The sequence below is a fragment of the Lepisosteus oculatus genome, chromosome 14 (assembly GCF_040954835.1).
Source record: "Lepisosteus oculatus isolate fLepOcu1 chromosome 14, fLepOcu1.hap2, whole genome shotgun sequence".
Lineage (NCBI taxonomy): Eukaryota > Metazoa > Chordata > Actinopteri > Semionotiformes > Lepisosteidae > Lepisosteus > Lepisosteus oculatus.
In genome coordinates, this window is record NC_090709.1 from 26,202,021 (window position 1) to 26,221,109 (window position 19,089).

The 19,089-nt window shown below is 42.0% G+C and overlaps 1 protein-coding gene and 2 non-coding genes across 3 annotated transcripts in view; all 3 read right to left on the reverse strand.

Moving 5' to 3' along the window:
• Positions 1–19,089, reverse strand: part of LOC138242535 (scavenger receptor cysteine-rich type 1 protein M130-like) — a 358,811-nt gene that overhangs the window by 287,450 nt on the left and 52,272 nt on the right. The window lies entirely within an intron of this gene.
• trnai-uau (transfer RNA isoleucine (anticodon UAU)) lies at positions 15,609–15,702 on the reverse strand. The gene is made up of 2 exons: positions 15,665–15,702; positions 15,609–15,644 (listed from the first exon to the last, which is right to left on the reverse strand). It is a non-coding gene; the product is annotated as a tRNA-Ile (tRNA).
• Positions 17,466–17,537, reverse strand: trnaa-cgc (transfer RNA alanine (anticodon CGC)). Its single transcript has one exon. It is a non-coding gene; the product is annotated as a tRNA-Ala (tRNA).

Below are 19,089 nucleotides of genomic sequence, written 5' to 3' on the forward strand. Positions count from 1 at the left end.
TTCTAAAGGGAATTCAAAGGAGAATTCCAGGGCAGGACGGCCCAGGAGCAGAAGGCTCCCAAGGGCAGGACATTCTCGCAGAGCGCCTCCTGACCATCCTGAGACTCAGCCCGGACAACCACGGAACGGTCAGTGTGTCCGAGTGCCAGAACTTTCCTTTGTTCTAAGAGTCGAGAGCAGAGGTCGCCACGAGTAACCAAAGGATCCACCCAAGGTTAGCATCAGCAGCAAGCCTCGTGAACAGATCGGAACTATGGACAGCTTAATCATTATTCAGAACTAGCACTTCATCAGGAATGAACCGGTCCTCTTCCTGACTTGCTGGGTCCCACAGTCATCTTTTCTCCTGTGCACAACTGTGCTAGTTAAAGCCAACACTAACTAGCCGGTCTTCAGAGAGCATCAGCAGCGCACCGTCGCAAGCCGCACAGCACAGCCTGGCACGGAGCCAGAGAGTGCTGATTGGACAGCAACAGCCTGCAACTGTTTCTTTGTGCCCGCAGGAGATCTGAATCCCCAGAAATTGGATGAGTATTCAACTTCAATGCATTACAGCTCGAGAATTCAATTGTTATCCCAACCAGTTGATATCAATTTAATTCCTTAGAGTTATGTACTTGTTTTGAGTATCTAATGTAGAAGTTATAACAAAGTTCATTTACGAAACGGTCTAAATGAATGATATACTGAAGGTATGTCCTCTTGATATGTGTAACACTTTGTAACTGATTGAATATATATCTTTTGTATTCTGATAACCCTCTCGATAAGATCTGTTAGTTTTACATGCATATTCTATGTATTAATAAATGTATCCTCGTGTATTAGTACCTGTGTGTGTGCGTTGTTTAAGTTATGTCGCATGGTTGGATTCTAAAGCCATCAAAATAATTAATTTTGTGATTTACTGCTACATTTAATAATTGTTCCAGTAAATGCCCAAACCCTACAGAACTGGTGCCTTCAGAGAGCTACATTACATTTAATTTGGCTATGGCAACATTACATATGCTCCTATTCTTTTTATGCTCAGCTACTAAGATTTCCCTTCAGTGGTAAAATTAGATATGAATATTCAATACTTAAACGGGCACAGTTAAGACATTAAATATACATATACATACTGTATACAGTACAGTTTTCATACGGTAATATGTTTATGTTCCTAAATCAATCTCTTTTATGAGCATGTGAAAGGCATGGTGAATCGATTCTCAAAAATTACTGTACTTTGCATGATTGGAAACAAATGCGTGATTGCGAAAAGCTGTGGTGTTACTTTTACAAAGACGGTCAATGAAAAAAAGAATGTTGACCAGGGCAATACTTTGAGTTTACACTTACAGCTTGTCCAAGGTCATTCATTATTAATACTATTAGTAATATCTTCGTTAAAGACTTTGATGGCCACAGCTCAAACATGAGAGGTTGAGCTTTATTAGCTCAAATTCCGGATACTATTATTTTGCTTGTCGTATTATAGGAGAATTTACGGTAACTAGCGGTATTTACCAGTAACTCGCGGTATTTACTGGTAGCTTGCAGTAGACTGCGTACAGCTTACCGTAAAATAATGCGGTATCGCCCGCACATTTTGAATGGCTGCATCTGTACAAGCACTTGGAATCTGTCCAAGCCATACTTTAAATTTTTATAGAGAAATGGAGGCTGGACAGTATGCGTTACAATATAAACATTTATATTGATTTAAATCGTCAGGCATTTTGTTTTACTTCAACGGGCATAAAAACTCCCTTGCTTTTAACAGGGCGTTTCATAATTTCTAACTACGAAAATGATTTAAAATGCGACACTTATCATTCAACTAGAGCTCAAAATATCACAAGGATACTCAAGAGCACAGCAAAGACTGTATTAAAAGATACTTGTATGAGATACATGAGAATCCAGGCTTTTTTATCAATGCTTTCTTTTCCGTATACCAGATTTTATGGAACCACTTCAGAAGGGTGTCAGCGAGTCATTCCAGGAATCGGTACTTTAAAGGAAAAATACACACCGGTATTCCATTTCTACCTAACGATTTTAAGCATCGAAGTACTTAACTAGTGTGTGAAATAGCGTGTGAAAAAGTGGTAGTTTTAAGCTTTTCTGCTAATATAATATGGAATCGCGTATCTAAAGAATTTAATAATGATATGATTATATTCGTGTACTGCGACAGGGCTGTGTAGGGCTGTTTCGCCTTTCTCTTCATGCGACTTCCCTTGTAGCCTACTGGTCTACGTGCCTGATTACCAACTCATGGGTTGTGTGTTCAAATCCAGCTGGTCGAAAAAATAGAATAGCGATGTTATGGACAATCAATTGACTTTTATATTTCAAAATATCACAACATGATCGATTCTAAGTCATTTTTGATAACAATGAATAGTCACCTTCTTCCCTTCTGACAATGGTCCCTGCTTCTGCTTCCTGCTTCTGTTGTGTGTGTGTGTAATAGAGTAAATTTTTATAGAGAAATGGAGGCTGGACAGTATGCGTTACAATATAAACATTTATATTGATTTAAATCGTGTTTTGATTTAAATCGCAAACGTGTGTTTAATTATATGTGTTTTTTATCATAATCAGGCTAATGCAACATAAATTGATACAGTATCTTTGTCTTCTAAGTATCTTAATAAACTTTCAGCATAGCTTTCTACCCGTTTAGATTTATATTTCTTGGGATTTTGGGATCAAACGTGGAAGGATTAGATTGTAATCGTTTTTATTTTTCAAATACGTTTTAGAAAAGTGTAATCTATACCTGCCCAGACTGTATGCCTTCCTAAACCTCGCCTTTCAATACTGTCCTGCTCTTCCCCACGCACCCCAGCTGGGTGCTCTTCGGCCTCTGCCCAGGACGAATGTATATTTTGATATTTACACCTGGCGCGGCACCGAGGGAGCGTCTGCATTTATAACTTAGTTTTTAAAATTAGTCAAGCAATATGAAGCATCTCCTTTTACTTTTAAGTCCCTTAAATACGTTGAGCACAGCTTTCTCACCACTTAAGATTGCTTTTTGATACCATCCTTACACAAAGCAGAAACTTTCACATGACATACAGTACAAGTGGAAAGATTACAGATTTTAATCGTCTTTAATTTTGTTACGTTATATGTTTTAGGAACGTTTCATCTAAACAAACACCACAAAACTATTCTCGATTGTATTTCTGAATGTTATGTTACACCTACAGTAGTTCACTGCTTTAAATACATCGAATTAAGAAAGTTAGGTTTAGCACTTTAGATCTTTTTTTCTGAACCAGGGAAAATCTGATCATGTTTCTCTATAACAATAATAAAAAACTTTAATTCACATATCACCTTTAAAAGTGGTTGTACTATATTTTTGTATTATATTCCCTATTAATCAAACTCTAAGAGTATGTATCGGCTTGTCCCCTCCTCCCGCCCCTCTCTGTGTACAGTAGAGCCTCCTGTCCAGCCAGCACATGTCCAAAGACATTCACAACAGTGACATATCATAAAACGTTTGCACGTATAGTTAAATTATTAGTTGTTTTTCAGGAAGTTAAAAAAAAACACTTGAATTACTTATCCAGTCTCTCGAAATAAAGTTATTTTTCAAGCAATGCAACAAACGTCGGGTAATGTGTTTTTTTTAATCCAACATTGACAGCCACATCTTAAATCTTGTCAGTCAGGTCTTTTTTCTCTATTTGAATTGTGGCTTACACATCGCACGACTTTAAAAGCTAGAAAGACAGGTTATGATTCACATTAGCTGGCGAGCCTTGTTAACAACAAAACAGACAATACCCATGGAGGGGGAGGTCAAGCCAGAGAGAGTTTTTTACCCTCTGTCTAAAAACCCAAATAACCCGGGGGAGAGACTCCGGGGGGATCATTGCGTGGTACAGAGCGGAGCTCAGTCAATTCTTATGGAATGTGTTTTCTTTCTTCTTTTTTTCAGCATGGAATAAACCTATTACTTGATTCATGGATGCCCGGTTCCGCCAGGGATTCAAAACATTTTTTTTTAATTGGGTATCAAAGGGAATAGGCAGTAAAACCCTGTTCATGCACAAACTCTGGCATGTTACATTGATTTGGGTGTCTCCTCTTGCCAGAAAGCTCTAAATTGCATTTTGAGTGCGGTTTTTGACTTTTTTTAAATTGCATTTTGGGCGCGGACAGCACATACAAGGGTTAATGAACTGCGCCAAGAAATTTAAAATATTATTCTTTAGGTGTGAGGGTAGGAGTGGACCGCAGCAGGCATAATCAGCAAACCAGGAAAACAAAGAACAGGACAGGTGAGACGTGTATCCAGAAAGCGAGTGATCAGAAAAAGGAAATGGTGTTACGCAAAGGTTTTCGACCCAATTGTTTTAACTTGCTAATGCATCAGACACATTTCCTGGCGTATTGTGTTTTAAATAAAATAGGAGTGTCTTTCCCTGGTATTAGCTCATCGGTATGGTGTAAGTTTTATCTGTACCATACCATACAGTATATAGGTACAGAATTCAAGCTGCACCACTGTATCGCTTTGGTAAGGAGACAGACAATGACCAAAATCACGAAGACTCTCTCACACCACATAAAGAAGATGAAAAGAAACGGGAAGTCGACACGGGACATTGTACAGCAGTTGGCTTCGATGGACATCTTTGTTTCTGAAAGCACAGTGAGACGGCATTATAAAGGGGAGAGGAGGCAAAGAGAATCTAAACCGAGGACGATTCAAAGGTAAATAAATTTCTAAAAATACCTTTCTTGCATGTAAATACAACTACGCACATTATTTTTAAAACTAACTGTTGATCTCTTTTTTTTCAAGTCCTATTGTGCGAGCTATCGACAAACTAAATGATGAAAATGATGAGCTACCGGTGATGCAAGTCCAAAGACGGCTATGGGCTGACCTCGGTGCGACCATTAGCCCGACATCGATAAGAAGAGTACGCAGGAGGCTTGGATGGAGATACAGAAAAACCAACACATGCCCCATGATAAGGCTAAAAAACAAAGAGGAAAGACTCAAGCAAGCGTTCCAATGGACTGAACAGCGGGAGGCATTTCAGGATGTACTTTTCACCGACGAAACAACAGTGGCTCTGGAACAGTTTTCAACAATGGCATTTTGCAAAAAGGGGAGATATGTGGACAAGCCAAAGCCCAAACATCCACTGAAGGTTCACGTCTGGGGGGGTATATCTAGAAGAGGCCCGGGACCACTTCTTATTTTCAAAGGAATTATGGACCGTGTATTCTTCGAGGAAGTCGTGGTCACACACCATGCTGCCCCATATATCAGGGAGCAGTCTGGATCAAGGCACCGTCTCTTTCAAGACAACGATCCGAAACACACAGCAGCAAGGGCGAGGCTTGTAGCAGAAGGAGTGAACTGGGTGAAAACTCCAGCCGAATCCCCAGATCTAAATCCGATAGAGATGGTTTGAAAGACTACGTTCGGAAAACTGCTAAGCCCGTCACAAAGCAGGAACTGATCGATGCGATCTATAAATTCTGGGAGGAAGAACTGACCGAACAAAATTGTAACAATTTTATTAACAGGCTGTTTCGTGTTCTTCCTAGGATTGTTGACCGGGGCGGGGGACATTCGGGAATGTAAGTCTGAGAAAGACAGTCTCACGTTTGTGGACAGTCTGTCCACAAACAAAACATGTAAACAAAATGTTAAAAAAAAAATACTTTTTGACAATGAAAACCGGTGTGTGTGTCTCTCTCTGCTGAATGTCCCTCTCACTCTCTGCTGAATGAATAAAAGCATTTTATTAAAAACGCGTTTGCGTTTGTCTGGTATTTACTTTGGTCACTTTTAACTGTTTTTCAGTCTACTGTATTGCTTTGAGATGCCACTTTTAAAGGTGATATGTAAAATAAAGTTTTTTATTATTGTTATAGAGAAACATGATCAGATTTTCCCTGGTTCAGAAAAAAGACGATTTAAATCTGTAATCTTTGCACTTGTATGTCATCGGAAAATACAATCAGTTTCTGTTTTGTGTAAGGATGGTGTGGTGAGAAAGTGGTGAGAAAGCTGTGCTCCTCAAAGCGCTTTACAGGATAAAAACAATAACAACAATAGTGGCTGGGCAAACAATTTTTTAAATCGAAATACAAAATGAGATACTGTATAATGATGTGCATGAACAAAGTTATACTGCAATTTTCCTTAGATACACGATTACAAAAAAATAATTTTTTTGAATCCCCGGCGGAACGCGTTCCATAAGAATCAGCGCTTTACTTCGCGCTTTACAACCCTTACTTCGTGCGACTGGAAAAGAATTCATGATCGGATCTACGAAATGCTTTGTAGAAGGAGGCGCTCTTTTCCTCTAGTCTAACAGTCTGTCCACAAACAAAACATTCCAATTTTGTCAATGGAAACTGGTGTGTGTGTCTCTCTCTGCTGGATGTCCCTCTCACTCTCTGCTGAATGAATAAAAGCATTTTTATGAAAAACGCATTTGCGTTTGTCTGGTATTTACTTTGGTCCCTTTTAACTGTTTTTCGATCTACTGTATTGCTTTGAGATGCCACTTTTAAAGGTGATATGTGAATTAAAGTTTTTTATTATTGTTATAGAGAAACATGATCAGATTTTCCCTGGTTCAGAAAAAAAGATCTAAAGTGCTAAACCTAACTTTCTTAATTCGATGTATTTAAAGCAGTGAACTACTGTAGGTGTAACATAACATTCAGAAATACAATCGAGAATAGTTTTGTGGTGTTTGTTTAGATGAAACGTTCCTAAAACATATAACGTAACAAAATTAAAGATGATTAAAATCTGTAATCTTTCCACTTGTACTGTATGTCATCGGAAAGTTTCTGCTTTGTGTAAGGATGGTATTGAAAAGCAATCTTAAGTGGTGAGAAAGCTGTGCTCAATGTATTTAAGGGACTTAAAAGTAAAAGGAGATGCTTCATATTGCTTGACTAATTTTAAAAACTAAGTTATAAATGCAGGCTCTCCCTCGGTGCCGCGCCGGGTGTAAATATCAAAATATACATTCGTCCCAGGCAGAGGCCGAAGAGCGCCCGGCTGGGGTGCGCGGGGAAGAGCAGGACAGGAATGAAAGGCGGTGTATAGGAAGGCGTAAAGTCTGGGCAGGTATAGATTACACTTGTCTAAAACGTATTTAAAAAATAAAAACGATTACAATCTAATCCTTCCACGTTTGATCCCAAAATCCCAAGAAATATAAATTTAAACGGGTAGAAAGCTATGCTGAAAGTTTATTAAGATACTTAGAAGACAAAGATACTGTATCAATTTATGTTGCATTAGCCTGATTATGATAAAAAAAACACATATAATTAAACACGCGTTTGCGATTTAAATCAAAACACGATTTAAATCAATATAAATGTTTATATTGTAACACATACTGTCCAGCCTCCATTCCTCTATAAAAATTTACTCACACATACACACAATAGAAGCAGGAAGCAGAAGCAGGGACCGTTGTCAGAAGGGAAGAAGGTGACTATTCATTGTTATCAAAAATGACTTAGAATTGATCATGTTGTGATATTTTGAAATATAAAAGTCAATTGATTGTCCATAACATCGCTATTCTATTTTTTCGAAGAAATGTTTGTTAAAAGAAAAGTCCAGCACCAACTGGACTTGAACATACAACCCATGAGTTGGTAATCAGGCACATAGACCAGTAGGCTACAAGGGAAGTCACATGAAGAGGGAGGCGAAACAGCCCTACACAGCCCTGTCGCAGTACACGAATATAATCATATCGTTATTAAATTCTTTTGATATGCGATTTCCATATTATATTCCCTATTAATCAAATTCTAAAAGTATGCTTGTTGACTCCGGTATCTCTTTAGTTAAAGACTTCGATGCTCAAAATGACATTTACTGTACTGTAAGTCTTTCTACGACAGACCAACGGACCACGAGTGCCCCTGTCGGTCAACCAATCACGTACCGCTGTACCCCGCGTCATCTTGCGCCACGATGCGCGACTCCGTAGCCAATTACCTCCGGTACGTGTCTGTACCACTCACTTTGAATGGCTGCATCTGTAGCGGTTTCTGGCCTCGGCCCAAAACGTCCACCCCCACCCGCTCCATAGGAGCCCCTACCTGGTGTTGTTGGAGAGGGGACCTTTCTGCGCCATGCACACGTTCGGCAGTACCGCTCCACGTCCCAGTGGCAAAGACCCCAATAAAAATGGCCTCGGACACGCTGCAGGTTTTTTTACAGCCGAAATGCCCCACGCCCGGCTGGCCATGCACCACTCTGAGCACAGCCGCGCGGAGCGACTGTGGCACCACCAGCTGTTACTGTATCTTGCCACTTGGGGGTGCCTGCCACCCCCGGCGCAGCACCCCATCCTTTACCTCCAAGGCCTCCCACAGGGTGCAGAGGGCCTTGACGGACTTTGGGTGAGGGGCGAGCTCCTTTTGCATAGGCCGCGCCCCTGCTGCCTTCCAGCGGAGCACCGGCCCCACATCTGGATCAGCTGCACCACGTCTGACAGACCCACCCCCAGCGGCCCCTCCAGGGCCGTGGCCACAGCGCTCGACTCCACCACGGTGCGGACGGCCCCCTCACACTGCTCCCGCTGGGCGCAGTAGCAGCAATCCGCGGCCTCACAGGGGCGCTGCGAGAGAGCGTCGGCATTGAGATGGCGAGATCCGGCACAGTGTACGACAGTGAAGTCATACTCCTGCAAGACCTCTATCCATCTCACCATCTGCACCTCCGGCTCCTTAAAGTGGAGCAGCCAGGTGAGGGACGCATGGACGCATGGTCGGTCCTCAACCGGAACCGGGTCCCGAACAGGTACGGCCTGAAGTGGCGGACCGCCGCCATCACCGCCAGCAGCTCTCGACGGGTTCCGCTCAGCCTTATTCAAAGCCCGATTCTAGTAGGCAACTACCCGCTCCCCATCTGGCCCCTCCTGTGCCAACACCGCGCCCACCTCCGAGACACTCACGTCGGTAACTAGGATATACTGTAACCACGGATCGGGGTAGTCTAGCACGGGGGCCCCCACCAGAGCTTCACATAACCGACCGAAAGCCATCTCGCAGTCCGAGTCAAAACAGCGGCCCTTGTCTGTGAGGCAGTGCAGCGGGGGAGAGATGCTGGCAAAATCCCGGACGAACCTCAGATAATACAAAGCCAACCCCAGAAACCTGCACAGCTCTGCGACGGTGCGGGGAGTCGGCCATCCCCTCACTGCAGCAACCTTACCTGGGTCTGTAGCCACCCCTTGCGGTCCAACAACATGTCCCAGGAAGGTTCCTTCCCGCCGCAGGAGCTTTCACTTGTGGTGGTTGAGCCTCAGGCCAGCACGGCGGATGCAGGCCAGCACTGCCTGGAGGTTCGCCAAGGCCTGGTCGAAACCCTGGGCATGAACCAGCAGGTCGTCCAGATACAGCACGGTTTCCACGGGACCGATGCCAGCACCCTCTCCATCAGCCTCTTGAAAATCGCCGGGGCATTGCACAGGCCAACGGGAATGACAGTAAAGTGCATGAGGCCATGGCAGATGGAAAAGGCCATCTTCGAGTGAGCAGTACCTGCCAGTAGCCGGTGGTCCAGGGAGCTGAACCAGGTCGACCCGGTGATCCAAGGCGTCGTCTATCCTCGGCATTGGGTAGGAATCCTTCCGGGTGACCTCGTTCAGTTTGCGGTAGTTAACAAAGAACCTCCACGAGTCGTCTTTTTTTTGGACCACTACAGCCGGCGTCGTGGGCTCGCGGAGGGCTCAATCACCCCTGCTGCGGCCATCTCCCAGATCTTTTCCTTGGTGGTGGTCCGCTTGATGTGAGCCATGCGTCCAGGTGGGATGCGGATGGCTCGAGCGTCGCCAGTCTCGATGTCGTGTTGAACCAGGGCAGTGCGGGTGCAGTCCTCATCTCTCGCCACAAAGAGGTCCTCGTTTTGGGCGAGTAGCACCTGGAGCTGCTGCCACTTGTCCGGATCAAGGCCCTTGCAGCTTCGCTGGTAGAGGTCCTCAACGGAGCATCTCGCTTCCACGCAACGCTTGGCCCCCGCCGCCTTGTCTGGCCCCCCGGGTGACTCAGGGGCAGGAACCGGCACGCCTGCGCTCCGGCTCGCAGGCCCAGTCCGCCCCCGCGACTGCTGCTGCTGCTCTCTACCTGCTCCGCGGTACTATGAGTGCCTAGGTGCTCTTCCTCCTCACCATTGGGCGAGGGCATTACAATACTTACGAGGAAGACATCGCTCTCTCCGACCCCCGACATCGTGTCCCGAAACACCATGCTGGAAGCCGACGTGTGCTGTGATTCCTTTACGGAGCAGAAATGACCACCGAGGAGCCAAGAGATCATTTCAGCATTTCTCGTCTGAACAGAAAACACAAACAACCAATCCGGAATGACTTGCTTTTGACACTTTTCAAAGCGTTCTTTGTGCACGACGACTGCGCCGCCTAGCAGATACAAATGGGTTGTACAACTTTGAACTAGCAAATGTAAGAGGGCTAAGCCCTGTAGTGTGCTCTCACGAGGCACCAGTTCTGTAGGGTTTGGGCATTTACTGGGACAATTATTAATTGTAGCAGTAAATCACGAAATTGATTCTTTTAATGGCCTTAGAGTCCAACCATGCGATATAACTCAAACAATGCACACACACAGGTACTAATACACGAGGATACATTTATTAATACATAGAATATGCATGTAAACCTAACAGATCTTATCGAGAGGGTATCAGAATACAAAAGGTATATATTCAATCAGTAACGAAGAGTTACACATATTAAGAGACCATACGTTGAGTATATCATTCATTTAGACCGTTTCGGAAATGAACTTGGTTATAACTTCTACATTGGATACTCAAAACAAGTACATAACTCTTAAGAACTAAATTGATATCAACTGGTTGGGATAACAATTGAATTCTCGAGCTGTAATATATTGAAGTTGAATACTCATCCAATCTCTGGGGATTCAGATCTCCTGCGGGCTTTCTGGCTCCGTGCCAGGCTGTGCTGTGCGGCTTGCGATGGTGCGCTGCTGATGCTCACTGACCAACTAGTTAGTGTTGGCTTTAACTAGCAAAGTTTGTGCACAGGAGAAAGATGACTGTGGGTCCCAGCAAGTCAGGAAGAGGACCGGTTCGTTCCTGATGAAGCGCTAGGTATGAATAGTGATTCAGCTGTCCAAAGTTCTGACCTGTTCACGAGGCTTGCTGCTGATGCTAACCTCGGGTGGATCCTCTGGTTACACTCTGGCAACCTCCACTCTAGACTCTTAGAACAGAGGAAAGTTCTGGCACTCGGACACACTGGCCGTTCCATGGTTGTCTGGGCTGAGTCTCAGGATGGTCAGAAGGCGCGCTGCGAGAATGTCCTGCCCTTGGGAGCCTTTCTGCTCCTGGGCCATCCTGCCCTGGAATTGTCTCACACCCCTGGAATTCTCCTTTGAATTCTCTTTAGAAAAGTCCTTTGAATAGTCTTGGAGCTCTGTGTTGCCTGTTTTTACCTGGAGGAACTCATTCATTGGTTGAAAGTTTCATGGGCATCAGAGACCCACGTGGGTTACTCGGCCCTACCACTCCCTGATTGGTTGATCAAGGTGAGATATGAGTCACTTACTCCTGACACCTAGGAATGCAGTCCAGATGTCCATCTGGCACTCCCTAGACAGATAGGCGCCAATGGATGACCATTGATCATGATAGCCAGGCTTAGCTAAGTGCCATGAGAGAGATGGGACCTCATTTGGGAAAGAACAGCAACACTTTATTCTGACTTATTAACAAGCATTGCCACTACAACGCGACTCCCAGAACGCCAGCTGAACAAGTCTCCACAACCGAAGCGCTGTGTCTCTTTTCAGCTGGCAATAAACCTTTCCTCGATCCTTTGCAGACTTGTAAAACTGTTCATGATCAGAATAAAAAACGCTCACACTAATACACAAGCACTTGTGTCTCGCAAAAACTGACAAATAAACAGACGGAAAAGCCGCACTGCACGTGTGAACAGGGGAATAAGCAAGCGAGCGGGGATAGGGCGCCTCCTGCGCTTAAAAGCTTAAAAGCTTGGTATTCCCAGGCAGTCTCCTGACCATCCTAAAACTCAGCCCGGACAACCACGTAACAGCCAGTGCGTTCGAGTGCCTGAACTTTGCTTTGTTCTAAGAGTCGAGAGCAGAGGTCGCCACGAGTAACCAAAGGATCCACCCAAGGTTAGCATCAGCCGCAAGCCTCGTGAACAGATCGGAACTATGTACAGCTTAATCATTATTCAGAACTAGCACTTCATCAGGAATGAACCGGTCCTCTTCCTGACTTGCTGGGTCCCACAGTCATCTTTTCTCCTGTGCACAACTGTGCTAGTTAAAGCCAACACTAACTAGCTGGTCTTCAGAGAGCATCAGCAGCGCACCGTTGCAAGCCGCACAGCACAGCCTGGCACGGAGCCAGAGAGCGCGGATTGGACAGCAACAGCCTGCAACTGTTTCTTTGTGCCCGCAGGAGATCTGAATCCCCAGAAATTGGATGAGTATTAAACTTCACTGCATTACTGCTCGAGAATTCAATTGTTATCCCAACCAGTTGATATCAATTTAATTCCTAAGTGTTATGTACTTGTTTTGAATATCTAATGTAGAAGTTGTAACCAAGTTCAATTACGAAACGGTCTAAATGAATGATATACCGAACATATGTCCTCTTGATATGTGTAACTCTTCGTAACTGACTGAATATACACCTTTTGTATTCTGATAACCCTCACGATAAGATCTGTTAGGTTTACATGCATTTTATGTATTAATAAATGTATCCTCATGTTCTAGTACCTGAAAAGAATCATTTTGTGATTTACTGCTACAATTAATAATTGTCCCAGTAAATGCCCAAACCCTACAGAACTGGTGCCTTCAGAGAGCACATTACAGAGGTTAGAATTTGACCTCCACCTAAACTTATCTGAATAACATTATATACAGATGCAGCCACTCAGAACACACAGTATTTCCTCCAGTAAAAGTTGTGCGGTGCCTTATGCAATTCAATGGCCAAAGACGATCTATAGGTTGCACTTAGATGTTAGTGAAACAATTACTTCTTTATTCCGTTTCTCTACTGTGCATGTTTGAATCCACTTAATATTGAATATTAATATGGAATTTTACAACTAAGACTAAATTTTGGTACCTGAAAATAAAAACAGAAGTACTGTATATCACAATTTTGTTTTGATTTGAACCAATGTTTGCATCTCAATAATCCATTCATCCTTGAAAGAAGCAAAGATAGATGTGTTTTGAATCTCACCATGATCCTGTTCTCAATCCAAAAGAAAGGTTTAATGTGATCCCACTAGAACAAAAGTCAATTTCCATCTGAAATGATGTCCCTTCAAACAATTTGTAATATCTCTAGAAGTTTATACAGTAGAAGCCTGGTTAATTGCTTAAATTTAAACTAATCAGGACTATGGCAATGAGATTTGATTTTGAACTGGGATTTAAATAAATAGGAACACTTCACTACATTGTGCTTTTTGTATTATGAATCTGGCTGAAAGAAAGGTGTTTTTTATTTTCTTTAATCAAAAAGTGAAAATTTGTCATTCACTTAGACGTCCAACAAAAGCCGGTGAAAGGTGAAGAGCCTCCTGTTCTGAATTCTCCTCACATTTTCTGGACTTGTAGACTCCTCACTCTTCCTAAAAGTGCTGCAGATAAAGGTAGTTGTCGGGAGTTCAGTTCAGTGGTAGAGCACATGCCACTCATGTATGAGGCTGTTTCCATTCACCGGGGTGAATAAACGCGATATCTTTCCTTACTCGTGTGCCTTCCCTCATGTGTGAATTTCAGCGCGACACATACACATTTATCTGTTTTATAGAGATTCTATTTTAAATCAGTTAAAAGGAAAGAATCACTAATTAACATGTAGTAAAACACATCTATCTAATTGACAAAAAGGGCGATGTATTACTAGTAGTGGAGCTGAGCTCTCAGTAGTGCAGTTGAGGTTGTTAAATAAATTATTATGTTTTTAAACTACTATACTAAGCACTGGCATGGTGGTGTGTGCAATCCTACCCAACCTTTCTATCGACTGTATGAGTCTCCTGTTCCATCTCCAAATCTTTCCACACATTCGCCTGTTTCACCACCATTATCATTAGACTATAGCCACTAACATGAGAATACTGTTCTGAAAGACTGTCTTAAACAATAACGTTGAAAAGGGTAATGATAACAGTTTCTTCATTAAGGTAACCATACATTTGCCTGTATAGTACAACTTATTATCTGTATCTGCAAATCCCCAATATTATCTCATAAGAAACACAAGTGTAGAGTCAAATCAAATTAAATAATACAACAAATCTATTCAATTAACACCCAGATGTGACAGAACACATTTAAGACTTACACCCCTTTAAATATGTATTTCCTTAATTTCAGTTCTCTCCACCAGGATACCTGGAAATTCCCAAAAGCATAATACAGCTACTAAAGTACTAATGTTAAAGATAACATTAAACTTTATTATTAAGATATCACGCTTTTATTAATAAAATATGTATTGATAAAATTCCTTGTGAATAATTGTAGTGTCTGGAAAGCACTTTTAGTTAAATATAAAAATAATTTTCAAACAAGTGGTGCATCAGTTCATTACTTAATGACGATATTATTTCCACTACATTCAGGACAGTTCCAATGTAATCTATTGTTTCGCTTAGTCTGCTACTTCAGTAACATCTAATGGGCAGCAGCTGTTATTTTAGGTTTGTTGCAATTGAGAACAGGTTCAGTAAAGAGCTGCTGAAAAATTTCAGAGGCCAAGTTTGTTGCAACTGACCCGTTGTAGCTACCAATCAGCAACAAGGAGAAACAAACATCAGTTTTGCCTTTTTTTAAAAAAAGGGAAACAGAGTAGTAGTTATTGAGGTCATTTCAGGTACAATGTAAGAACTAAAATTAACTAGTCCCACAGTAATGCGTGGGGTCCTATTAACAGAAAAAAAATAGTTGTAACCCGAAAACACAACAAACACAAAACGAGAAGTCTTCCGGGAACCTCGGTAAATCCCTGTAGTTGTCTAACAACTATAAAAAAACAACCAAATGCAACAACTTCAAAAGAAAAAGAACATTTAAAAACAAATCTGGGGAACAACAAAAACACAGAGTCTAATTCGAGAGCTTTTTCAAGTCTTCAGTGCTCCTCTCGTCTCAGTAGACCTCTCTCATATATTTGTGTACAGGTCAGCTGGAGATACACAGCTGATGGTAATTTAAGTAGGGAGCTGCGTCAGCATGGGTGGGCTTCAAAGGAAAAAGTATAGGTTTATTCCATGCTGAAAAGAGAAGGAAACACAATGTTTCAGCTGTGGAGCCTTCTTTGATTGTGACTCGAAGTAAACCTTTAAAAGTAAGGTTTTACCTTTACTTGTTCGTTTGATGTTAATTTATCTCCATCAGATACCTAAGAGTATCTAAACTCGACAGTTGCTTTCAGTAGCTAAAGACACTGCTTTACTTGTTCCTTTGATGTTAATTTATCTCCATCAGATACCTAAGAGTTTCTAAACTCGACAGTTGCTTTCAGTAGCTAAAGACACTGCTCCAGGTGAGGCTTGAACTCACAACCTCGGCATGACTCCGCTGTGCACTGCTGTATAAGTACCGTGCGCTGACCGATTGCGCCACTGGAGCTGTACAAAATATGCTCCTCATACAGACTGACGTTACACAGACAGGGTGAAAACAGTTTCAGTTGTGGATCCATCTCCTCATGGGGAAAAGCAACAGTAAAATAGCAAGGAAAATACAAGAAAAGAAACTGAAAGAATTGTGCTAACAGCAAAGGGGGACGGAGGGAGGTGGTCGGACAAGTAAATTAACCCGGCGGATTTTTTGTAGCGACATTTTCAAGTCGCCTCCTTTACACGCAATTGCAGCCCCGACACTGAGAGAAGCATGAGAAATGGCTTCAATTTCAATGTGAAAGCGCAGTACAGGCTCGATGGCTTCACATCTCCCATCAATCAAATAAAATTGCAGTAAAGCGATCTAAATATGACTCTTAAGTACTGGGAAAGATGATTATTTTGAGCGTGCCTCCCAGGGTCTGCTACGAGGCTGAAGTTGGCTTCTTATTCGCGTTTTTCGTTCCACCTTAAATGGTGCTGCTGTAATGTTATATCTCTTCTTGTGCCGAAGAGCAGTCATACCTGACCCGTCTGAAATGACCACTGACAGACTTTATCCAGAAGCGACGGCACCACTCCCAGTAGAATGAGTGAGAACTACAGCATGACATGGGTAGTTAAGGGGCTCCCATAATCCATCTTTCCTCACATTACTGATTTTTTTCAATAGCATTTTGACCTTTTTTCACATTCAGATTTTTTTCACATTTAATAAAATCTTTTAATCAACAACATTAAGAAAACAAATGGAACATTTTTTGGAACAATAATTTAAAAAAAAACTTTCAATGCCTTGGTTGTATACGTGTGCACACCCTTTATAAAGGGAGTTGCAACAGTGCTGAAATTTAAAGAGCATTTCTGTAGAGAAAACAGCATTTTTTCTGCCTTGATGTTAAGCTTAGGGAGCCTGTCTTTTAGAAATTCTATTTCTAAAGACCTTGCACAGCCTCCCGACAGACTAACAAATATTTTTTGGAGAAATTGGCTCACACACTGGAAGACACTAACGTTTATCTACGTTAGAATATGTGAATAACAGTTTAACAGAAAAAGTTTGTAATTGTGATTTTGTTAAAATTCAATAAATCGTCTATCAACAGTAAGAAATTATTAAGAAATTGTTTTATTTCATAAACTATAAGACAATTAAGAGAGTTTATAGGTCATATCCATCACTTATGTTCTTTTAACTCTAGCGTTCAGGATCCAAACCCAGGTGCGGACGGTTGTGTTTCTTGAATCTCTTGTAATCATCAAGAGTCGATGTGTAGTCCTTCAGTACTTTCTCGAGTTGTGCCATGGATATTTTATACGATCAATACTTGTCATGCTCTTTTGCATTTACCTTAACAAACGGAAAAAGTTCAAAGTGTGTTTATGGCTGTGCTTCACATTTACACGAGAGCAGTACAGGACACGGAGTGAGGAGTTCGTGAAGCTTTCAGTTTAGTGCGGTTCAGAAGGAGGATTCGCTCGCTGAATGATCTCTCAAAAAATCCCGGGTGAGATTCAACAGGTGTTTTCTGCAACAGCCACGACAAGTGTGAAGCAATCTCTGGATTTCCTGAATTTGAACTAAATTATTAGTTCAAATAATTTAAGATTAAACAGAACTAAATGAGGTACATTTAAAACAGCAGCGCAACTCTGCAGCACGTCGAGTGTGCCTGCATTTAGTTGTGTAAACCTGGCTCTCTCTGAACACGAGCAAAGAGTTCTCACTCAACAGAAGATTGCGATGTGAGTACTATAACATAAAGTACCTGGAGATGCCAGGGATTGAACCCGGGACCTCATACATGCGAAGCATGTGCTCTACTACTGAGCTACATCCCCGATGAAAATTTATGGAACAGACTTAGAGATGTGCAAATGCTCACTGATCACACTCCACCACTCACGAAGAATGCCTGCAGTTTCCCACTTTCGCGTTTCTTCTACTACAGAGTAAATTCATAGGAATGAAGAAATAAGGAAGGAAAAATAATCGCATCGAAGCTTCAAGAGACTGGGCACAAATTAATCTGTTATTTTTGTATCCAGTTACATGGGCGACGGTGGTTGATTCCCAGACGGGGGAGTGCTTTTTTTCTACGTCCTTACTCGACTGTCTTTCAATTCTATTTTATTTGAAAGGTTTTTGCATCTTTTAAGTGCTCTTGATTAAACTATGCATAGAAAAACAGCAGTACTGATGATTTAACGTAAAAGGGTGAAACAACGCCCCGGCACAGGAATGGTAACAGGAAGGATCGTGTTCTTATTTAATATGTCCTTTTGAGATGTCTTGTCAATGCACACAGGCGGTAGAGCTGAATAATTTACTTTTAGTGGTGTTTTTAAACAAAGATGGAACACGTTCTTTCTATACCAGGAAGAAAGGAGCAGACTTTACCTTTAAGAGGCAAAAATGACACCTTATCAAAGCTAATATTAATTAAAATGACATCACAACAAAAGAGTGGAGCCTTGAGTGAATAAAGCCTTGAGTGGAGCCTTGAGTTTTCATTGGACGTCTGTGTCTCCATAACTTTGTAGGTGAGAGAGAGGATTGTGATAATTTGCAGGTGCTTCTCGGAAGTGCATTGGTGGTACAGGGGCCTTCCAAATAATTGAGACGTGTTTGAATCCCAGCCAGTACAAACACAAATCTATTCAAGATAATCTGTGGTCCGCTAACACATCTTTGGAAACACTACAACAGGTAACACCCCGTGTGAAACACCATGAACATCTGTTAAAGCCTGAGTTTTACATACTCTCACATAAATAAACGTTAGTGTTTTCCGGTGTGTGAGCCAATTTCTCCAAAAAATATTTGTTAGTCAGTCGGGAGGCTGTGCAAGGTGTTAAGAAATATAATTTCTAAAAGACAGACTCTCTAAGCTTAACATCAAGGCAGAAAAAATGCTGTTTTCTCTACAGAAATGCTCTTTACATTTTCAGCAATGTTGCAACTCCCTTTATAAACGTATACAACCAAGGCATTGAAAGTTTTTTTTTAATTTTTGTTCCAAAAAATGTTCCATTTGTTTTCTTTTTAATGTTGTTGATTAAAAGATTTTATTAAATGTGAAAAAAATCTGAATGTGAAAAAAGGTCAAAATGCTATTGAAAAAAATCAGTAATGTGAGGAAAGATGGATTGTGGGAGCCCCTTAACTACCCATGTCATGCTGTATTTCTCACTCATTCTACTGGGAGTGGTGCCGGCGCTTCTGGATAAAGTCTGTCAGTGGTCATTCCAGACGGGTCAGGTAATGACTGCTCTTCCGCACAAGAGACACGTGACTTGCGAGGATCCCGACAGTGTCAACATTCTTTCAGAACCTGGATAACTCAGTCGGTAGCGCATCAAACTTTTAATCTGAGGGCCCAGGGTTCAAGTC